We start from the raw sequence: 19,697 nt of genomic DNA on the forward strand, positions 1-19,697 counted from the left end.
ATATATATATATATATATATATATATATCCACACACAGTATACAGTGGATATAAAAAGTTTACACACCCCTATTAAAATGCCAGGTTTTCGTGATATAAAAAATGAGACTACAATGAATCATTTCAAAACTTTTCCCACCTTTAAGGTGACCTATAACCTGTACAATTCAATTGAAAAACAAACAAATCTGTTAGGGGAAAAAATATAAAAAATAAAAAAAGTGTAATAAGCTGGTTGCATAAGTGTGCACACCCTTAAACTAATACTTTGTTGAAGCACCTTTTGATTAAATTACAGCATTCAGTCTTCTTTGGTACACACCTGTCATCAATTAAATTGACTCTGATTAACCCAAATAAAGTTCAGCTGTCCTAGTCTGATTTTCCTGACATTTACTCAGTTGCCTGATGCAGCAAAAAACATGGTTCGCAGAGAGCATATGAAGCATTAAAGGGATCTCATTGTTGAAAGGTATCAGTCAGGGGAAGGGTACAAAAAATTTCCATAGCATTGGATATACCATGGACCACAGTGAAGACAGTCATCAAAGTAGTCTTCTTTCAGCTTTTCCCGGTTAGGGGTCGCCACAGGGGGAACTCCGGTCCACTAATGATTGGTAGTTGATTTTTACATGCCGAGTTACCAGCCCTGATACACATCCTTCAGCGAAGGTACGCCCATTCATGCATGTCTCCACGCAGAAGATGCTCTAGCTGAGAATCAAACTGGACAGTGTCTTACTGTGAGGCGACAACTCTACCGCAGCACCACCACTACAGGACGACAGTCATCAAAAAGTGGGGTAAATATGGGACAATAGTGATGTTGCAAAGAACTGGACATCCCTTCAAAACTGATGAAAAGACAAGCCAAAAATTGGTCAGAGAGGCTGCCAAGAGACCTGCAGCAATGCTTAAGGAGCTGCAAGAACTTCTGGCAAATATTGGTTGTGTACTACATTTGACAGCAATCTCCCATATTCTCCATATGTCTGGACTATTGGGTAGGGTTGCAAGACGGAAGCCTTTTCTTACACAGAAAAACATCCAGGCCCGGCTAAAATTTACAAAACAATACATCAAGTCTCCCAAAAGCATGTAGCAAAATGTGTTATGGTCTGATGAGACCAAGGTTGAACTTTCTCGCGACAATTCCAAAAGGTATGTTTTGTGAAAAAACAACACTTTGCATCACCAAAAGAACACCATCCCAACGGTGAAGCATGGTGGTGGCAGTATATTGATTTGGGGTTGCTTTTCTTCAACTGGAACTGGGGCTTTAGTCAAGGTGGCAGGAATTATGAACAGTTCCAAATATCAGTCACGTTTGGCCCAAAACCTTCAGGCATCTGCTAGAAAGCTGAAGATGAAGAGGAATTTAACCTTTCAACATGGCAATGACCTCAAGCATATATCAAAATCAACGATAGAATGGCTTCACCAGAATAAAATTTAAGTTTTGTAATGGCCCAGCCAGAGCCCAGACCTAAATCCAGTAGGAAATCCGTGGGGTGACCTGAAGAGGGCTGTGCACAAGAGATACCCTCACAATCTAACAGATTTGGAGTGCTTTTGCAAGGAAGAGTGGGCAAATATTGCCAAGTCAAGATGTGCCATGTTGATAGATTCCTACCTAAGAAGACTGATGTTGTAATTAAATCAAAAGGTGCTTCAACAAAGTATTAGTTTAAAGTTATGCAGATGTATGCAACCAGGATATTGAAAATTTTTATTTTTTATGTTTTTCCTCTAACAGATTTGTTTGTTTTTCAATTGAATTGTACAGGTCACATTATAGGTGGGAAAAGTTTTGAAATTATTTATTGTGGTCTAATGTTTTATATCACAAAAAATTGTCATTTTAATATCCACTGCATATACACACACACATACAGACACACATGGATTCACTTTAGAAACTCAAAATATTGAAATATCGAAATTCAGTATTTTGAGCCCATAAAGTGCAATCTTGAAAAGAACAAAAACTCAGAAGTGTGAAATTCAAAATCTCGCATACCGGGGATTTTGAATTAGTGCTTCTGCTGTACACAAACACACACCTTCCTTCCCACACACAAACACAGGTTCTGTCCTACATAAAATCAGAAGGGCAAGCCCTCCTGTACCCCCCCTACTTAAATATTCTAACTCTGAGGTTGCATTACATATAAAACACACAAAACACCACCACACAAGCTACATTCTCCTCGCGCACACACATCACAGCAACAAAACACACTAACACACACCACAACCCCTAACCAAAACCCTTAACACATAAACACTTGCCTGATTCCATAACCACAGTGAAACACCAGAAGCATAATTCAAAATCTTCGGTATGCGAGGTTTTGTATTTCATGCTTCTGAGTTTTCGTTCTTTTCAGGATTCCACTTTATGGGTGTGAAATACTGAATTTCGATATTTTAGTATTTCAAGCTTCTAAAGTGAATCCGCTCACATATATATTTATATTTTTTAAGGTCTTTAGCCAAATCTGGAAAAGTGTAATTGTAATTTGCTGAATTAGGGACATTAAGGCTTGACAAATTTTTATGTAGGTTATACTCTGTTTAGGTAACTGTCAGAATAATAATTTATGTATTTTAAGGACTATATATAAACATACAATTGTATTTAGTAAAAATGCAACAAAACTGTGACATGAGAAAAATTATAACTGTATATTTATGTGAAATGCAGCTGATATTAAAACATAAAATGTTCCAAAAAATATGTCAGAAAATACTTCACTTCATGTCCTTCCATTCATTTGTTGCTGTGTTGCAGTATTCCTTACACCTGTAAGAGGTTGGGAGGATGGCTTAATGGTTAAGGTGTTTGCCTTACAAACACAAGGTGCAGGGTTTGAGTCTCACAAGGGATAATTGACTAGGCTTAAAATGGCTCGCAAGGGCAGTTAGCTTAGTACTAACCTATGAACCTGTGATTCCCTGTCTTGGGTAGCCTGATGTCTAGCCAGTATACAAAACCCCTTGGGTTGCTTTAAGGTACTCTGTAGGTCACATGTATGCTCCTCATGTAGCATAGAGCATAAAGGTGATGTCTGGATGTACTAACCTCAGAGCTTCTTTGCTGCCAGTCCAAACGCATCTCTTGATCATCAGTCTGAATACCTACATACTGTTTGCAGATTTCTGAGCTGTCGCAGATAAGTGCTCCATTTTTTCTTGTCTTTTCGTTGCTTCTGGGGTTTCGTGTCATCCAGGAAGGATAAATGCCACTGTGGGAGACAGATTTCCCATAAAGACCACCATGAACAGTGTTTATTTTGCCTTCGCACCTCACACGACCATACATTGTGCTGTATTTGTCAGGTTTTTGTACCAAAGACTCTTCATAATAGGCTTTCTTCCTTAATGTTATATCTGCAGAATCAGCAAGTTAAGCTTCTCCCTAAGGACACTATGGAAGGAACTTCCTGCCCTGAGTGTCAGCTATCAGGGAAAAAGAAAGTTAAGAAACCTAGCCCAGAATCTTCCACTGTCCAGCCTCTGCCAGACATTTCTCCTGAGGTGAGTGAGAACCTGGATGTTCATCTGGCTTTATTGTAAGATTCCTCTGCCTTGACCGGGTTGGAGGCCAGATGGGATCTGGCTTTCAGTACATCTGATGAGGCTTTGCAGATGTCCATTTTGGACATTCAGGGGGAAACATGGTCATTTACTTCTGAGGGGCCTGGAGGTGATCCTCAGATTCCAGATAGAGAAGAAGTCCCTACTACTGTTACTTAATTTCCTGGCTCACATCCTTCAAAGTTTTACAGGACAGATGTTCCATTAAAGAAAAAACAAAAAACTAAATGTGTCTCCTGCTGCTAGGGATCCACAGAGTGAGTGTCGGGCCTTTACTCAGGGTTTGTTTAATGCTCTGATGTCATTAAAACCTCGTCAGAGGGTTTAAGCTTCAGCTCCCCCTCTGTCCTCTAATCCCCTTAAAAGACCCAGTGAACAGGACTCCTCTGAGGAGGAGTTGGATTCTGACGAGGAATCCCTAGCTTACTCTTCCAAATTCCTTCTCCTTTGGACAGTGGGTCAGAGGAAGAGGAATAGATCAGTCCTGATACTCCCTTTGAAGAAATTTCTTTTGGGAATACAATCTCCAGGATGATGACATTTTTTAAATGGGATTGTGCTCAGGTCTCTGAAATCCATAGGAGGCATTATGAGTTGCTGCAGATGGAATCTGTGAAACCTTCTGCTATTCCTCCTGTTTTGTCTGCTTTGTTGGATGCATTTTTCAGCACCTCTAAAGCTCCTTAGTCTCTGCCCCTGCTCACAAGAAACCTCATGGGTTTTATAGAATGCCTGAGACTGTAACATTTTGCATAAGTGTCCTGCTGCTGACCCCTCAGTGGTGTCTGTAACTTCTGATAAGCCCTTTCAATTGCTTCCTTCTCCTAAGTTGCTGCCTTCTGATAAAGACTGCAGAATCATGGACAGGCTAGGTAAGGAAGTTTACACCACAGCTACCTTAGATTTTAGGGTTATTAATTATCAGACCCATATGTCCAGGTATGTTTTAGCTCATCTGTCTCAGGCTTGTCAGGTTATTTTTAATCTTTCAGACTCTGAGGCTAAAACGTATGCTCTTTCCCTGTTGGGGACTTCCTCTCAGGTGGTTTGTCATTCCATCAGGTTTAGCTATGTTGCAGCAAATGCTTCTTCTAGGGCTGCTGCTTTTGGGTCAGTGATGAGAAGGCATTCTTGGCTTTGGCTTCAACCATTGCCTGATGATATCAAGGCTAGGTTGATGGATGCCCCTCTTGATAATACACATTTGTATGGGGGAAGCTGCTGCTGATTTGTTTAAGCCCCTTCAGGACAGGAGAAGGCTTTACAGGAAGCCAAACGTGTTTGTCTCTCCTGTTCCTAACTTTCAGAGAAACTACCCCAATAAGCCAGACTTTGTTCACAGGCAATCTCACCCTCCTCCTAAGGGCAAAAAGAGTGGAAAGTGGACTCTTCCTGCTAATGCTACTCAGTCTTCAGGGACTCAGAAGTCTTCCTTTCCAGATAAACCAGGTGCTGTCTGACTATCTGTCTCTTCCCAGCTGCATTCCTCTTTCTCTTCACCTTTTTCTCTCTCTTCCTGTTTGGCTTCAGATTACTCAGCATTCATGGGTTCTGTCCAGTATTCGCCAGGGGTACTTTGTGGTCTGGAAATCCCTTCCCTCTTTTATGTGCAATCCTCAGCCTTCTCGGAAACAATTTCCTCTTTTCCAGAGATACTTCAAGACCTTTTGACTCAGGGTGCTATTCAAGAGGTGCCTGTATCCTGAAGGGGGAGGTGGTTTTACTCCAGGATGTTTCTAGTACCCAGAAAGAGGGTATTTGGAGACCTATTCTAGACCTCTCTTATCTCAGCACATTTCTAGAAGGTGCCCACTTTTTGAATGCTGTCTCTTCAGACTCTGTTCTCTCTTTTGTTTCCTCAGTCTTATATGGTGTCTCTGGATCTCAAGGATACTTATCTCCATATTTCGATCCATCCCCTTTTCAGTTCAGGAAGTTTTTGCATTTCTCTGTTACTTCCTGTCATTTTCAGTTCTCTTATTTGCTCTTTGGCCTTTCTACTGCCCCAAGGGTATTCATCAAATGCCTTGATCCTGTAATTGCTTTTTGCAGGCTACAAGGGATCCAAGTATTTTCTTTATTGAGATGACCTATTGATTCAGGCCTCCTCTCCAGAGATCCTGTTGTAAAATCTTCATTTTGCCATTTCTCTTCTTCAGAGCATGGGGTTCACAATAAACTTCAAAAAGTCTTCTCTGACTCCTTCTCAGGATCCTGTTTTTCTGGGTTGCAGGATTCAGATGGTGCCTCTGCTGGCATCCCTGGCTCCTACCGAAGCCTTAGTACTCATTTCTGTCTTTCAAACTCGTCTTCCTCTGGCCTTCATTACAGCCAGGAAGTTTCTGAGAGCTCTAGGTTTCATGGCATCCACCATTCATATGCTCCCGCTGGCCAAACTTCACATGAGAAAGTTTCAGTGTATCCTGAAGTCAGTTTGGCTTCAACATGCACATCCTCTAGACTTTGTAGTGACTCTTTTACCTTGTCTCAAGCAGGAACTTCAGTGGTGGATCCAGCAATTGCCTTTAAGTCCAGGGCTCCCTTTTTATCTCCATCTTCCCTCTCAGGAACTGTTCACAGACACTTCAGATGTGGGATGGAGAGCAGCTTTTGGCTCCCTAAAGGTGCAGTGGGGTCTGGTCTCCACTTCAACAGAAGTAGCACATCAATGTCAAAGAGATGAGAGTCTGTAAATATCTTGAGAGGTTCTGGGGAGAAAAGAGGATGAGAAGCTTGAAGAACCAGCAGAATTATTCTCTATTATTTTTGTTTTGTATCAGCAATGGACATATGGTAGACAAAAAAATAATAATAAAAAAAATTAAACAATGATTTAATTTCACTTTTTTCATTTGCCTACAGTGATATCCAGTGCTTTGACAGTGCAGGGTGTGTGTTACTCATCTCCGGACACAGGAACACACTCCCTACACTGATTCAATAACCATGTTACATGGCTCTCCCTTAGTAATGCACCTTCATTATTATGCAGGGTGCATTTCCGAGGGTGTACTGCATACATGGCCATGGTACATTCTGTGTAGGCCTTACACTATGCCTACACAGATTTTATTAAATCCCCAGGAATCTCAAAATAAATCTGCCTTTACCAATTGTGCTGCAGACCCTTCTTGCAAGTTATGTAACTTGCTCCTGAAGACAGTTGAACTAGTATGTGGGCAGCCACTGGATATCCAATAAATGATCATCTAGTAACAGTGATAGGAGATGGGCTTATCAGCTGATCTAATGTTCACACTTTCAAAACTGTATACTGCACATCTTACAGCATGGTCAGCAATGTTTGTTGTTTCTTCAATGTTGTCCTTTAGCCACAGAAAATTAAATATTGTAAAAAAGCAGTCCCCTGATTCTTCCCATAGCTGCCATACCACCTGCAAGTAAGAATTTAGATGAAATTGTTTCTTTAACCTGCCAACGATTACAGAAAAAATACACCTACTTTCTTAAAATATCTCTTTATCAAATATCCTGTTGTATATGTTTTATGATTAAGAACATTTTCCTACATGACATATATGGTAATTTCTGACCCTGCTTTATTGGAAATGCTGCATAGCCACAAGTCAAATGGTACACGGGTTACTCACCATAAAGACCTTAACCTGATATGTAACATTAACAGAACCTGCTGGAGGGACAGATTTGTCTCCCAGAGGTTACCATACCTTTGAAACACACTCCCATTTCATGTCAAAGAAAGTAACGCATTGTTCCTTTTCAAATGCAATCTGGATGATTGGATGGGTAAACCTAAATTCACCCCGGGGGTTCCAACTGTATCCCTCTTGGACATGGACACTAAGTGCAGATCATGGAAATAAGGGTAGAACTTGGCTAGGTTTGTAAGTGCCCTAGGGCCATTAGCCTAGTAACTTTCTATGATCCTATGATCCTATGTCCATGACTTAAACATAGCAATGAGAATCTGTGTCACTAGTAGACATATTCAAATCAGTACCATATATAAAACAGTATAGAAAAATTCAACAGGCTCCTCAACACAAATCATCTTCATTATCAAAACAAAAATTCAAAAGTAATCATTGGAAAACATTAAATTCTGTTCAGATAAAAATATACTAGTGTGGAGATATCATTATGGCTATTATGTTGGTAGACAAGTTTGGAGCCCATGGTTATCTTGGTGTTTGTGTGGTGTGAGAGTGCATGTGGATTTGTACATATTTCAATATTATTACTGACTTAAAGCATGGTGGTATGGCTGTATTATGCATCTGACTGTCTCACTAAACAGATACCATAATACCACATTTACACACTTTTGTGTTTTTCTGCTTATGAAACTGAACCATGGCTGAGTTATGAGGTTTGCTCTGTTTCATTCATTATCTCTGTACACACTTATGTCTATGAATGAATGTAGGAAGAGTATCATTTTGCAACATCCCCTGCCAGAGAAACATGCACATTTCAGAAGAAGCCGGAACATAAATGAAAGCAAATATTCAGCTAATAAAGTAAGCTCACCAGATTCACATTAATTTCTGTAGCTGTATGTCACTACTGCTTATCTGGATTCTTGTCTGCTTATGCTCAAAAACTTTAAACAGTGAAAAAAATAACAGAGAAAGAAAATATCCCATAATTAAAAACAAAGTTGCCAATACATGCATATCGCAATGGTTCCACATACTGTTTTACTGTTACATAATGATCCTTTTTGTTTGTGTTTCATATAATTGGAGTAACAAAAGTGCCACAATTCTAGAAAGTAAAACGTTATTGATGTATTGTTATTTTTATGGATAAAGTATTTTTGCAAGTTTACCTTATTCAGACAAAAACAAATTCCAAAATAAAGTGCAACTATTGTCATGTATGCATTATCATCCACGCATGCCTTGTATTTCTTATTGTGTTGAAAAGCTGAAGAATGCTTTCACTTTAAAGGCAGCAATAAGGGCTCAATAGCATTTGTGGTAGTATGTACATGGGATTCTAACTGGAATAACTTAGAATGATTTTTCAATTTATTGTAACTTTACCATGGTATTAACAAAAGCTGTGCATATTCCATGTATCATTACAGATATCTATTCAATGTCAAAATTAATTTAGTGAACATCCAAAAGCATCTGGAATGACATTCCTCTGGCATGAATTTATAATCATAAGTTTTAAGACTTTAATTAATATTCCGAGATACTGATCAGAAAAAAATGTGGTTGAAAGAAGTTTGTTTTGTATTCAACATTTTTTACACTGATTTCTCTAGTTTACAAATCTTTGATGTGAATCCAGTCTCAGAATACTGACCAATATATTATGACATATTTTTTACTACATATCAAAGGCTGTGTCTCAGGCATACTTTATTGTTAGTTAATTATAAGAACCATCTGGGTCCTTTTTAATGCTAAGGAGGAAAAAGTGATGGCACAGATGCTCCTTTTGTCAAGTGTCTCATTTCTGAAAATAGTTAAAATATTTACCAAGACATTTCTGAGCCTCAGCTATGTGATTTTATTATTTATGCCATTGCTGGGGACAAAAATGGAAGTGTCCACTTAAAGTGATGGATTACACTTATAAACAGACATTATTGCTGTCAAGCCTGGCGTGTCAATTCTTTCTTTGTATCTCTGTGATTCTGTGCTGATCAGTGATCCATGCATAAGACAGAAGGTTAAGAATCTACACTAAGAAAGGACTAACTTCTAGATACGTGTTCTACTATTTAGAGGCACAACAAGGAGAGGGAAAAGAGAGCAGGATGCAGAAAGAGACATGTCATTTTGTACTCCATTACGTGTTCACAGCTCCGGCTGAAAATTTACAATTCATTATCACTTCTTTGTTTTATATAACTGACCAAGTTGCCTTTTGTTTAACATACAATTAGGAAATCTAAAGTATAAACAGGGAAAAAAGAATTTCTAGATTTTTCTGAAAATTGCCAAGCCATGAAGTTTTACTGTTGGGCACATTAATAATACCATTTTTGTGTTACGTAGGTGTATGACTCAATCATTTCTAAATCTGCTGTGTGTGTGTGTGTGTCTGTTGCATCATAAATTTGCAAGAGATAAGTTACCTTTAAAGCTTTGTTTATTTATTCAGTGTATATGTTATTACATATTAGTGTGAACTTGCTCTACAGGTACAGAGATACATTTCAGAGGAGGTAAGCAGAAGGTAACGGTGAGCATACTGACCTTAAATACTTTCACCATTAAATATGTGAAACTGTGACATGATGGTGAGCACAAAAGGCAGTTATTGCAAGTGAGACATAGTGACATATGTGTCTGTCATAATAGAATGTGAAAAGCATGTAGTGCAAGGGAAATAAAGAAGCAACAAGTGCTGCATTAATGGGAACAACATTTGGGGATCAGTACTGACAGCAGGAAAGCTGTAAAGCTTGCAGATTCAACTAGCTGTTTTAATTCATAAGTTTCAGCAGTCACTGACAAAATAAAACTGGGTAGGCTATGTCATTCTTTGTGTCATTAAAGTCTGGTTTTCAAGTACTGGCAATTAACTTGTGAGCTTTGTGGCAGTACATCAAAATGGGTAAAGGCAATGAATATGTTTCTTCATAATCAGGGACAAAACCCATGGTGGTAGGAAGCACAATGGCTCTAAATCAGTGAAAATTCTTACATGTTTTGTATTTCAATTAAAAATAATAGAACAACGGGTTTTGCATGAACAACCATTTTCTGCCAAATCTGGACCAGGTACAGCTGCCCAAGTTTGCACAATAAGCCACACTGTACACAACAGGTCTTCAAAGTAGCATCAAACTGTCCACTGTTCTCCGTTATCAGAATTAGCTCATAGTCACCCTGCGTTCCTCTTAACAGGTAATGTATAATCTGCATAGAGATTATTCAATAATTGTTTACTACAAATAAGTGTTCATTCCATAGTATAGCACAGTAACTATCTCATTTAACTGAATATATTATTCGGTGTAATTCTGAGAAGTTTTACAAATCCTTAGACTAAAATTAGAAGTGTAGCAAAAAAAGCACTTTACTATCAGTTTAAAACTTTTTGCAGGACACTTTCTATGTCTCCCTACAATTATGTATGGTTCCTAAATCTACTTAAGGAACTCCCCATAAATTAGAGCTATATTATATGAGAGACTTTAACTGACTTGATTTATTTTTCAACAGACTGGAGCATTCGTACTTCAAATGTAAGATATACACAGAAGTTCTTAGATTTCACAAACATAAGCTCCCTCTCCAGATTGTTAAGAAATTCATCAGAGGGCATACTATTTTTGAACTGTTCCATACAGATACAGCTTCTTTATGTACTAATTTCTGGTATGTTCTCCAGTTAAGTTGGATCATCATGTTTAAAACCTTCAAACCTACAGATTCCAATATCTCTGAATTCAAAGTTTCAAGCATATAAAACTCATCAAATTTTACAATGAAGTTTCAAAATTCACTTATTCTAGCATGACCACAGGCATTGTCACAGCAGGTAGCATCACATACACATTTTATGCCCATTTATGTACAGAACTATCAGTCCCTACCAGGTCTAAATATAATGGGAAGTTTAGAAGCAAAACACCCCGGTGGTCCATATACATAAATAAACTGTAATAAAGAAAAAAAAATCCTTACAGTAAAAGAAAGATCAAAACACCATCAAATCAAGGATAGCATCAGAAAATTGACTAAAACGTGAAAAATACAATTAGGATCACTGAGGCAGCATATGAACTTAGGTTAGCATCTGAAGCTAAGGAGAGCTAGAAATTAATTTTCAGTTACATTATGAATCAGAGAAACAAGATCCACCATTGCATTAATTCTTTGTTAAAAAAAAATTTCTGAGGTGCCATATGCTTGTAGCAGGGAACCATGTTTAATGTTTAGCTGTCTCAGATTACTGGATGGCTTTTATTAGTCACTGTCTCCATTTTACTTTATGAATGTTTATCATCAGTTTGGTTTTCCCACAATTTTGATTTAACATATATACAATATATATAATAAAAAGGCAATAATTCAAAATATTATAAGTTACATAATATCAGAACATATTATACTACTAGACAATTCTAATTCATCCATATATCAATTTTCTTGATACTTAAATAACAACACTTTAAGACTATCCCAGGATCTTCCATCGGTCTGGATCGAACAATACAGGATGAAAAGTACTTATGATTTAATTTACTAAACAAGATGGAAGGAGAGATACCTATAAGCAAGCACAGACAAAAAAGAATGAATTCTGGAACACAAAATGTAACACAGAGAATAACCACAGATCTGAATAATGAGAAATGTGAATAACTAACAATCTTCAAGAAAAATCTTGACGATTGAATGGGAGATAGAAAATTCACCCCGGGATCACTTCTGTGGCTCTACTCGACAGGGGCACAGGAAAATAATTTTCTTGGGTGGCAAAAGCCAGGGTACCTTTTTGGCTAGGCTTATATAGGCCCTAGGGCTAATAGCCTAGTACCTACCTATGAACCTATGAATACTACCTCTTGTAACAATAACAATAGTAACCTTTTTTATTCAGCAATTGCACACACACACACACACACACACACACACACACACACACACACACACACACACATATTTATATAAATATCTATATCTATCTATATATATGTGTGTGTGTGTGTGTGTGTGTGTGTGTGTGTGTGTGTGTGTGTGTGTGTGTGTATATATATATATATATATATATATATATATATATATATATACTATCAAAACGTCAAACATCACAAAATAAACTGGTCAAAAATGCAGTTTAAATGTTCGATGTGCTGCCTATTAATTAGCTGACACAAAATACAGAACATTTTGAATTTGGCAGTTTTCGATGTCAGCTAGGATATACTTACCTGCCACAACTTAGCTTCTTGCTTTCCAGCAGTACGAATGAATGCAGTTCAGTATTGCACAAAGATAGAATTCATATTTTTGCATGGGGGCAAGCACATTTGCACCCCCTGCTGTGGGAGACTGGGCCCCCCTCACTCCCTGCAAACTATATTTTCCAACTCTGAGATTGCACTACAGCGAGAAAAAGAATACATCTCTTGATACACACTGTACCATGATCTCTATTCATAACTTCAAACATGTTAGCAAATGCACAGTGGCATTTGCTGCAACAGACACTCAGATAATTGAAGGTTGGCGATATGGGAATCAGTCGACATTCCCATTTTGATAGTAAACTATATATATATATATATATATATATATATATATATATATATATATATATAGTGTGTGTGTGTGTGTGTGTGTGTACAGTGGATATAAAAAGTTTACACACACCCATTAAAATGCCAGGTTTTTGTGATGTAAAAAATGAGACCACAATAATCAGTTCCAAACTTTTCCCACCTTTAGTGTGACATATAACCTGTACAATTCAGTTGAAAAACAAACAAATCTCTTAGGGGAAAAAACATAAAAAATAAAAAAATGTACAATAAGCTGGTTGCATAAGTGTGCATATCCTTAAACTAATACTTTGTTGAAGCACCTTTTGATTTAATTACAGCATTCAGTCTTCATTGGGTACACACCTGCCATCATTTAAAGAGACTCTGATTAACCCCAAATAGAATTGAGCTGTCCTAGTAGGATTTTCCTGACATTTACTCAGTTGCCTGATACAGCAAAGGCCATGGTTTGCAGAGAGCTTACAAAGCATCAAAGGGATCTAATTGTTGAAAGGTATCAGAGAGTAGAAGGGTACAAAAAAATTTCTAAAGCATTGGATATACCATGGAACACAGTGAAGACAGTTATCAAAAAGTGAAGAAAATATGGGGCGACAGTGATGTTGCAAACAACTGGATGTCCCTCCAAAATTAATGAAAAGACAAGATGAAAACTGGTCAGAGAGGCTGCCAAGAGACCTACAGCAACACTGAAGGAGCTGCAGGAATTTCTGACAAGTACTGGTTGTGTACTACATGTGACAACAATCTCCTGTATTCTCCATATGTCTGGGCTATGGGGTAGGGTTACAAGACGGAAGCATTTTCTTACACAGAAAAACATCCAGGCCTGGCTAAAATTTGGAAAACAATACATCAAGTCTCCCAAAGGCATGTGGGAAAATGTGCTATGGTCTGATGAGACTAAGGTTGAACTTTTTGGCTACAATTCCAAAAGGTACGTTTGGTGCAAAAACAACACTTTGCATTGCCAAAAGAACACCATCCCCATAGTGAAGCATGGTGGTGGCAGTATCATGCTTTGGGGTTGCTTTTCTTCAGCTGGAACTAGGGCTTTAGTCAAAGTGGAGAGAATTATGAACAGTTCCAAATATCAGTCACTTTTGGCCTAAAACCTTCAGGCATCTTCTAGAAAGATGAAGATGAAGAGGAACTTCGCCTTTAAACATGACAATGACACCAAATATACATCCAAATCAACAAAAGAATGGCTTTAGCAGAAGAAAATTAAGTTTTGGAATGCCTCAGCCAGAGCCCAGACCTAAATCCAATAGAAAATCTGTGGAGTGACCTGAAGAGAGCTGAGCACAAGAGATACCCTCACAATCTGACATATTTGGAGCACTTTTGCAAGGAAGAGTGGGAAAATATTGCCAAGTCAAGATGTGCCATGCTGTTAGACTCCTACCAAAGAAGACTGAATGCTGTAATTGAATCAAAAGGTGCTTCAACAAAGTATTAATTTAAGGGTGTGCACACTTATGCAACCAGCTTATTGTATGTTTTTTATTTTTTATATTTTTTCCCTAACAGATTTCTTTGTTTTTGAATTGAATTGTATAGGTTATAGGTCACATTAAAGGTAGGAAAAGTTTTGAAATGATTCATTGTGGTCTCATTTTTAATATCACAAAAACCTAGCATTTTAACAGGGGTGTGTAAACTTTATATATATATATATATATATATATATATATATATATATATATATATATATATATATATGTGTGTGTGTGTGTGTGTGTGTGTGTGTATATATATATATATATATATATATATATATATATATATATATATTATATAGGTTTACTATCAAAATGTTGAAATTAATTTGGTCTAACATTCATATGATCAACACATGAATATTAAGTAGTTCATTTGGTCGACAGGAAGTGCATGCAAATTACCTGTCGACATTATGTTGCAAACAGGGCAAGGATTTTCCCTTGTCTGCACTGTTGTGCAATCTCGGAGTTGTAATATATAAGTAGCAGGGGGTGTGGGGGGTGCAGGTGGGTGCAGCCCCCCCTGCAAAAACTCACTTGTCTAGAGGAAAGTAGTTTTTTATTCAGACATGTCCAAGGGTCAGCTACCAGTGTTCTCTCCTGTCTAGCTGATGAATCTGGGCATCTTGGGGGCAATGTAGCAATTGCCTCATGTACACAGACAACCCTCTCCTCCTACCACCCAACACCACAGCCTGTGAGAGATGCACTTATCTAGCCAAAATGGAGGTAAAGCTCTCTCCAAACAAGACTGAACTTGACAGTCAAGAGGAGAAGGTAAACACTTGCACCACTCCACACTCATCACATAGTCCCACTAAACCTACACCACCAAAATCCACACATAGAAACACAAAAACATTCACAGAGGCTCTCAGCAATAATCTGCTCAAGCAATAGAGACCTCCAAAGCAGAAATGCAAGCAACATCCCACCCCCCAACACAATCCAAATGACACATATCCCAAAGACTCAGTGTACTGCTCAACCACAGCCCATAAGGCAAAACAACATACCCAACACACTAGTTATAGGTGACTCTATAGTCAGGCACACTGATGTCCCACTCACCAGGCTAAACAAGGAGAAGGTTACTGTCAGCTGCCTGTTGGGTGCCAGGATCTGCCACATAAGCCACACACTCAGGTCACTCCACAACAAGTACAAATATGACTCTGTCATTGTCCATGCTGGTGTAAATGACCTGAGATGTACCTCCCTGGACTACATGAAAAGAGACATGGAAGAGCTCTCCGATCTTGTAGCCCAGGCAGGTATGACCCTAGCCCTGAGTATCATCCTGCCATCACCCAGAATGATACTGCAGTGCAAGGACAAAATGATTGACTTCAACAATTGGCTAAACTTCTGGTGTCATTCTAAGGGGATCCAGTATCTGTCTGCCTGGGACAACATGGTCGACAAACCACGATGATTTGCCATTGATGGCCTGCATCTGTGATCCCTGGGATTCCAGATACTGGCTAAGGCTCTTGCTGCCCCTATAGTGCCTTTTTTAGGCAAGGTTCAAATGACAAATTCATTACCATAACAGGAACAGGCAAGAAAACACAGAGGGTAATGCTACTCAGTGCTAGAAGTCTAAATCTCAAAATGCACTCCCTCGGGGCACTCCTTAAAATGGAGAACATGGATATCTGTGCAGTGACTGAGACCTTGTTCAAGGCTCCAGAGAGCACCCCTGCATTACCAGGCTATAGCTCATACCACACTTTTTGGCCACCTAACCTGGACCGGAACACCAAAGGCGGAGGTGTGTCCCTATTCATTAAGAATATCCACACCTCCAGGCTAGTTGCTCAGCATAATGCATCCGTGGTTACCCAAGTGCAACTAACTCTGGGAAAAACTGCAATCCAAATTGTAGCTTGCTACAGATTCCCCACCATGCACCAGGATTCCCACGCCACTTTTCTTGATATACTGGAAAATATTAGGGGTCAACCAAACACCCTAATAATAGGCGATTTCAACTACCCCACCATTAACTGGGAAAACTACTCATGTACCAACTCCTTTGGTCAATGCTTTCTGGAATTCATAAATTCCAATGCCCTGGATCAACTTATCCACATCCCCACCAGGGGCAACAATATCCTAGACCTAGTCATTACCAACATGAGTGACCGGTGTTCCACACCTGAAGTCAACTCCTCGTTGGTCAGATCCAATCATAAGCTAATCACCCTAGATATCCACATCCTGCCCTAACCCCCCATTAAGGAAATTATGGTAAAAAATTTCTCTAAAGTCAACTTTATGCTTCTTAAGACAGAAGTGGTGAACTTCATGACACCCATGCTGATGGACAATACAGTTACGACCACTGAATCCTACACAGATGCAATCTATAAGCACTTACATGAGTGCATGGATCATGCTATCCCAAACAGAACCAAAACTCAAAAAAAAGGAAGCCAATCGGATGGTCCCCTGCCATAAACAAACTCTACAACAGAAGGAAGAAACTGTTGTAAAAGAGAGTAAAATCTCATGAGTAGAGGAGTTCCCTGGTCAGTCTCAGTAAGAAGCTGAGATCCCTTATAAGATCCTCCAAAGCTAGCTATGAAAAGAAAATCACCACTGATTCTAGGGACAACCACAAAGCATTCTACAGCTATGTCAAGAATCTCAATGGCAACACCCAGATCTGCTGTGAGTTACAGCACAATGGCATGAAATTTACAGAACCATCTGATATAGAAAACATCCTGGCAGATAGGTTCAGTGCTAACTTTACCCCCTCTCAGCCCCTAAAGGGCCCATAACTATACAGGAAGAATGCAGAGTCCCTGTAATCTCAACTACACAGGTAAGGCTGCACTCTCCAAAAACACAGCATCCATGGGACTGGACAACATCCCAGGCTGCGTTTTACATGAATTTCAGAACAAACTGGCTCCCCACCTAAGCACCATGTTCAATCATAATCTCACATCAGACTTTGTGCCCACTGAATGGCACACAGCAACAGTTATCCCACTCCACAAAGGGGGAGCCAGCACTGATCCCAGGAACTATTGCCCTATTAACCTGATGAGCCTGGTCTGTAAGTCCATGGAACGTATCATCATGGAACTCATAAACAAAGATATTGGTAACCTCCAAACTCTGGACCCCACCCAGTTTGGGTTTGTGAAAGACAGATCATGCCTCCTGAGGCTGAGCAACTTTTTTGAGGCAGTCACTAAAGCTGTAGATGAGGTTAAGGTGGTTCACACAGCCTATACTGACCTTGCCAAGGCTTTCAACACCATCCCCCATTCAGGAATTATAGCTAAACTCACTAAATTAGGTATAAATCCCTATGTCACAAAATGGGTTGCCAATTGGCTCACTGATAGAACCCACGCTGTAAAAGTTGCAGACTCCAAATCTGACTTCAAACCAGTGACAAGTGGAGTACCACAGGGTTCAGTCCTGAGACCACTCCTGTTTGGTATCTACTTCTCTGAAGTTCAGGGTAACTACGAAAAACTGGAAAATATGAAGGTCTCTCCAAACACCATTATATTGGGCGACTTCAACTACCCTAACATAGACTGGGAGCATTACTCTTGCTCCAACACCCTAGCCCAAAGGTTCCTAGAATTTATAAACTCACATGCTATGGAACAACTTGTTGCCACTCCCACAAGAAGGGAAAACATACTGGACCTGATCATCACCAACATGGGGACTCTATGCTCCAGACCAGAAGTGTATCCCTCACTGGTAAGATCAGACTATAAACTAATCTCACTAGATATTCACATCCCGACCCCAGCCACTGCCCAGAAAACCACAGTGAAAAACTTCTCTAAAGCAAATTTCACACTCCTCAAAACCGAGGTGGAATCCTTCAAATCCCCCTGTGCCTGTGGAAAATACGGCCCAGGCCACAGAATCCTTTATAAAAGCATTCTATGAACACCTTCAGGAATGCATGGATCATGCAATCCCAAATAAAGCCAAGACCCAATCCTCCAAAGTTAGGCGTCCTGTCTGGTGGACCCCAGCCATAAATAAACTATATAATAGAAGGAGGAAGCTACTACATGATAGAGCAAAATCCCAAAAAGGGAAGGCATCTCTGATCAGTATTAGCAAAAACCTACGGGCACTCATAAAATCATCTAAGGCCAGCTTCGAGAGAAAGATTGCACAGGACACTAAGGATAATCACAAGGCTTTCTTTAGTTATGTTAGGAACCTGGGTGGGAATTCCCAGATATGCTCAGAATTAGTCCAAAATGACAAAAAATACACAAAAATAACAGACATTGCCAACATCCTAGCTGACAGGTTCAGCGCAAACTTCTCCCCCCCTTCCCCCACCAAAAGGGCAAATATCTATCCTAGCAGAGTGCTGCCCCCCTGACATCTCAGATGCTCAGGTAAGAGCCGCCCTCTCCAAAGCAAAAAACACAGCATCAGTGGGACCAGACGGTGTCCTCGGCTGCGTCCTACATGAACTCCAAGAAGAACTAAACCCAAACATAAAACTACTGTTCAATCTCAGCCTTCCTACAGGATATGTACCCAAAGAGTGGTGTACAGCAACAGTGGTCCCTCTCCACAAAGGTGGTGCCTCAACAGATCCTGGAAACTATCGCCCCATAAGCTTGACTAGCTTGGTCTGCAAAGCTATGGAAAGGATCATCATGGACCTCATAAATAAAGATATTGGGGACCTACAGACACTGGAGCCTACCCAGTTTGGCTTTGTTAAGGGCAGATCCTGCCTCTTAAACCTGGTTGATTTCTTTGCAACAGTTACCAAGGCCATTGACGAGGGGAAGGTGGTCCACACAGCCTACCTGGACCTTGCAAAAGCCTTCGATACAATACCCCACTCGGGCATTATAGATAAGCTCACCAGCTTAAATATAAACCCCTATGTCACTAAATGGGTTGCAAACTGGCTCAAGGACAGAACCCACATGGTTAGAATTGCTGGAGCCATGTCAGACTCCAAACCAGTTACAAGTGGCATCCCACAAGGCTCAGTCATGGGACCTCTCTTGTTCGGTATATATTTCTCGGAGGTACAGGCTAACATGGAAGGACTGTGGCTGACCAAGTTCGCAGATGACTGCAAACTGGGCATCATAATAGACTCTCCAGCCGACACAAGCATCCTACAAAAGGGCCTCATAGAAACAGACAACTGGTGCCAAAACCATGGCCTCAAGCTAAATGCCAAAAAGTGTATAGTCATCCCCTTTGGCAAAAACAAAGTGCCCACAAAATACCACATAGGTGGTAATCCATTAAGTACGGAAGAAGTAATTAGGGACATGGGGACCCAAGTTGATAGCAATCTCTCATTTGACAACCACGTGGCCAAA

This window comes from Protopterus annectens, chromosome 8.part1 (genome assembly GCF_019279795.1).
Source record: "Protopterus annectens isolate FY-2018-M chromosome 8.part1, PAN1.0, whole genome shotgun sequence".
Classification (NCBI taxonomy): domain Eukaryota; kingdom Metazoa; phylum Chordata; order Ceratodontiformes; family Protopteridae; genus Protopterus; species Protopterus annectens.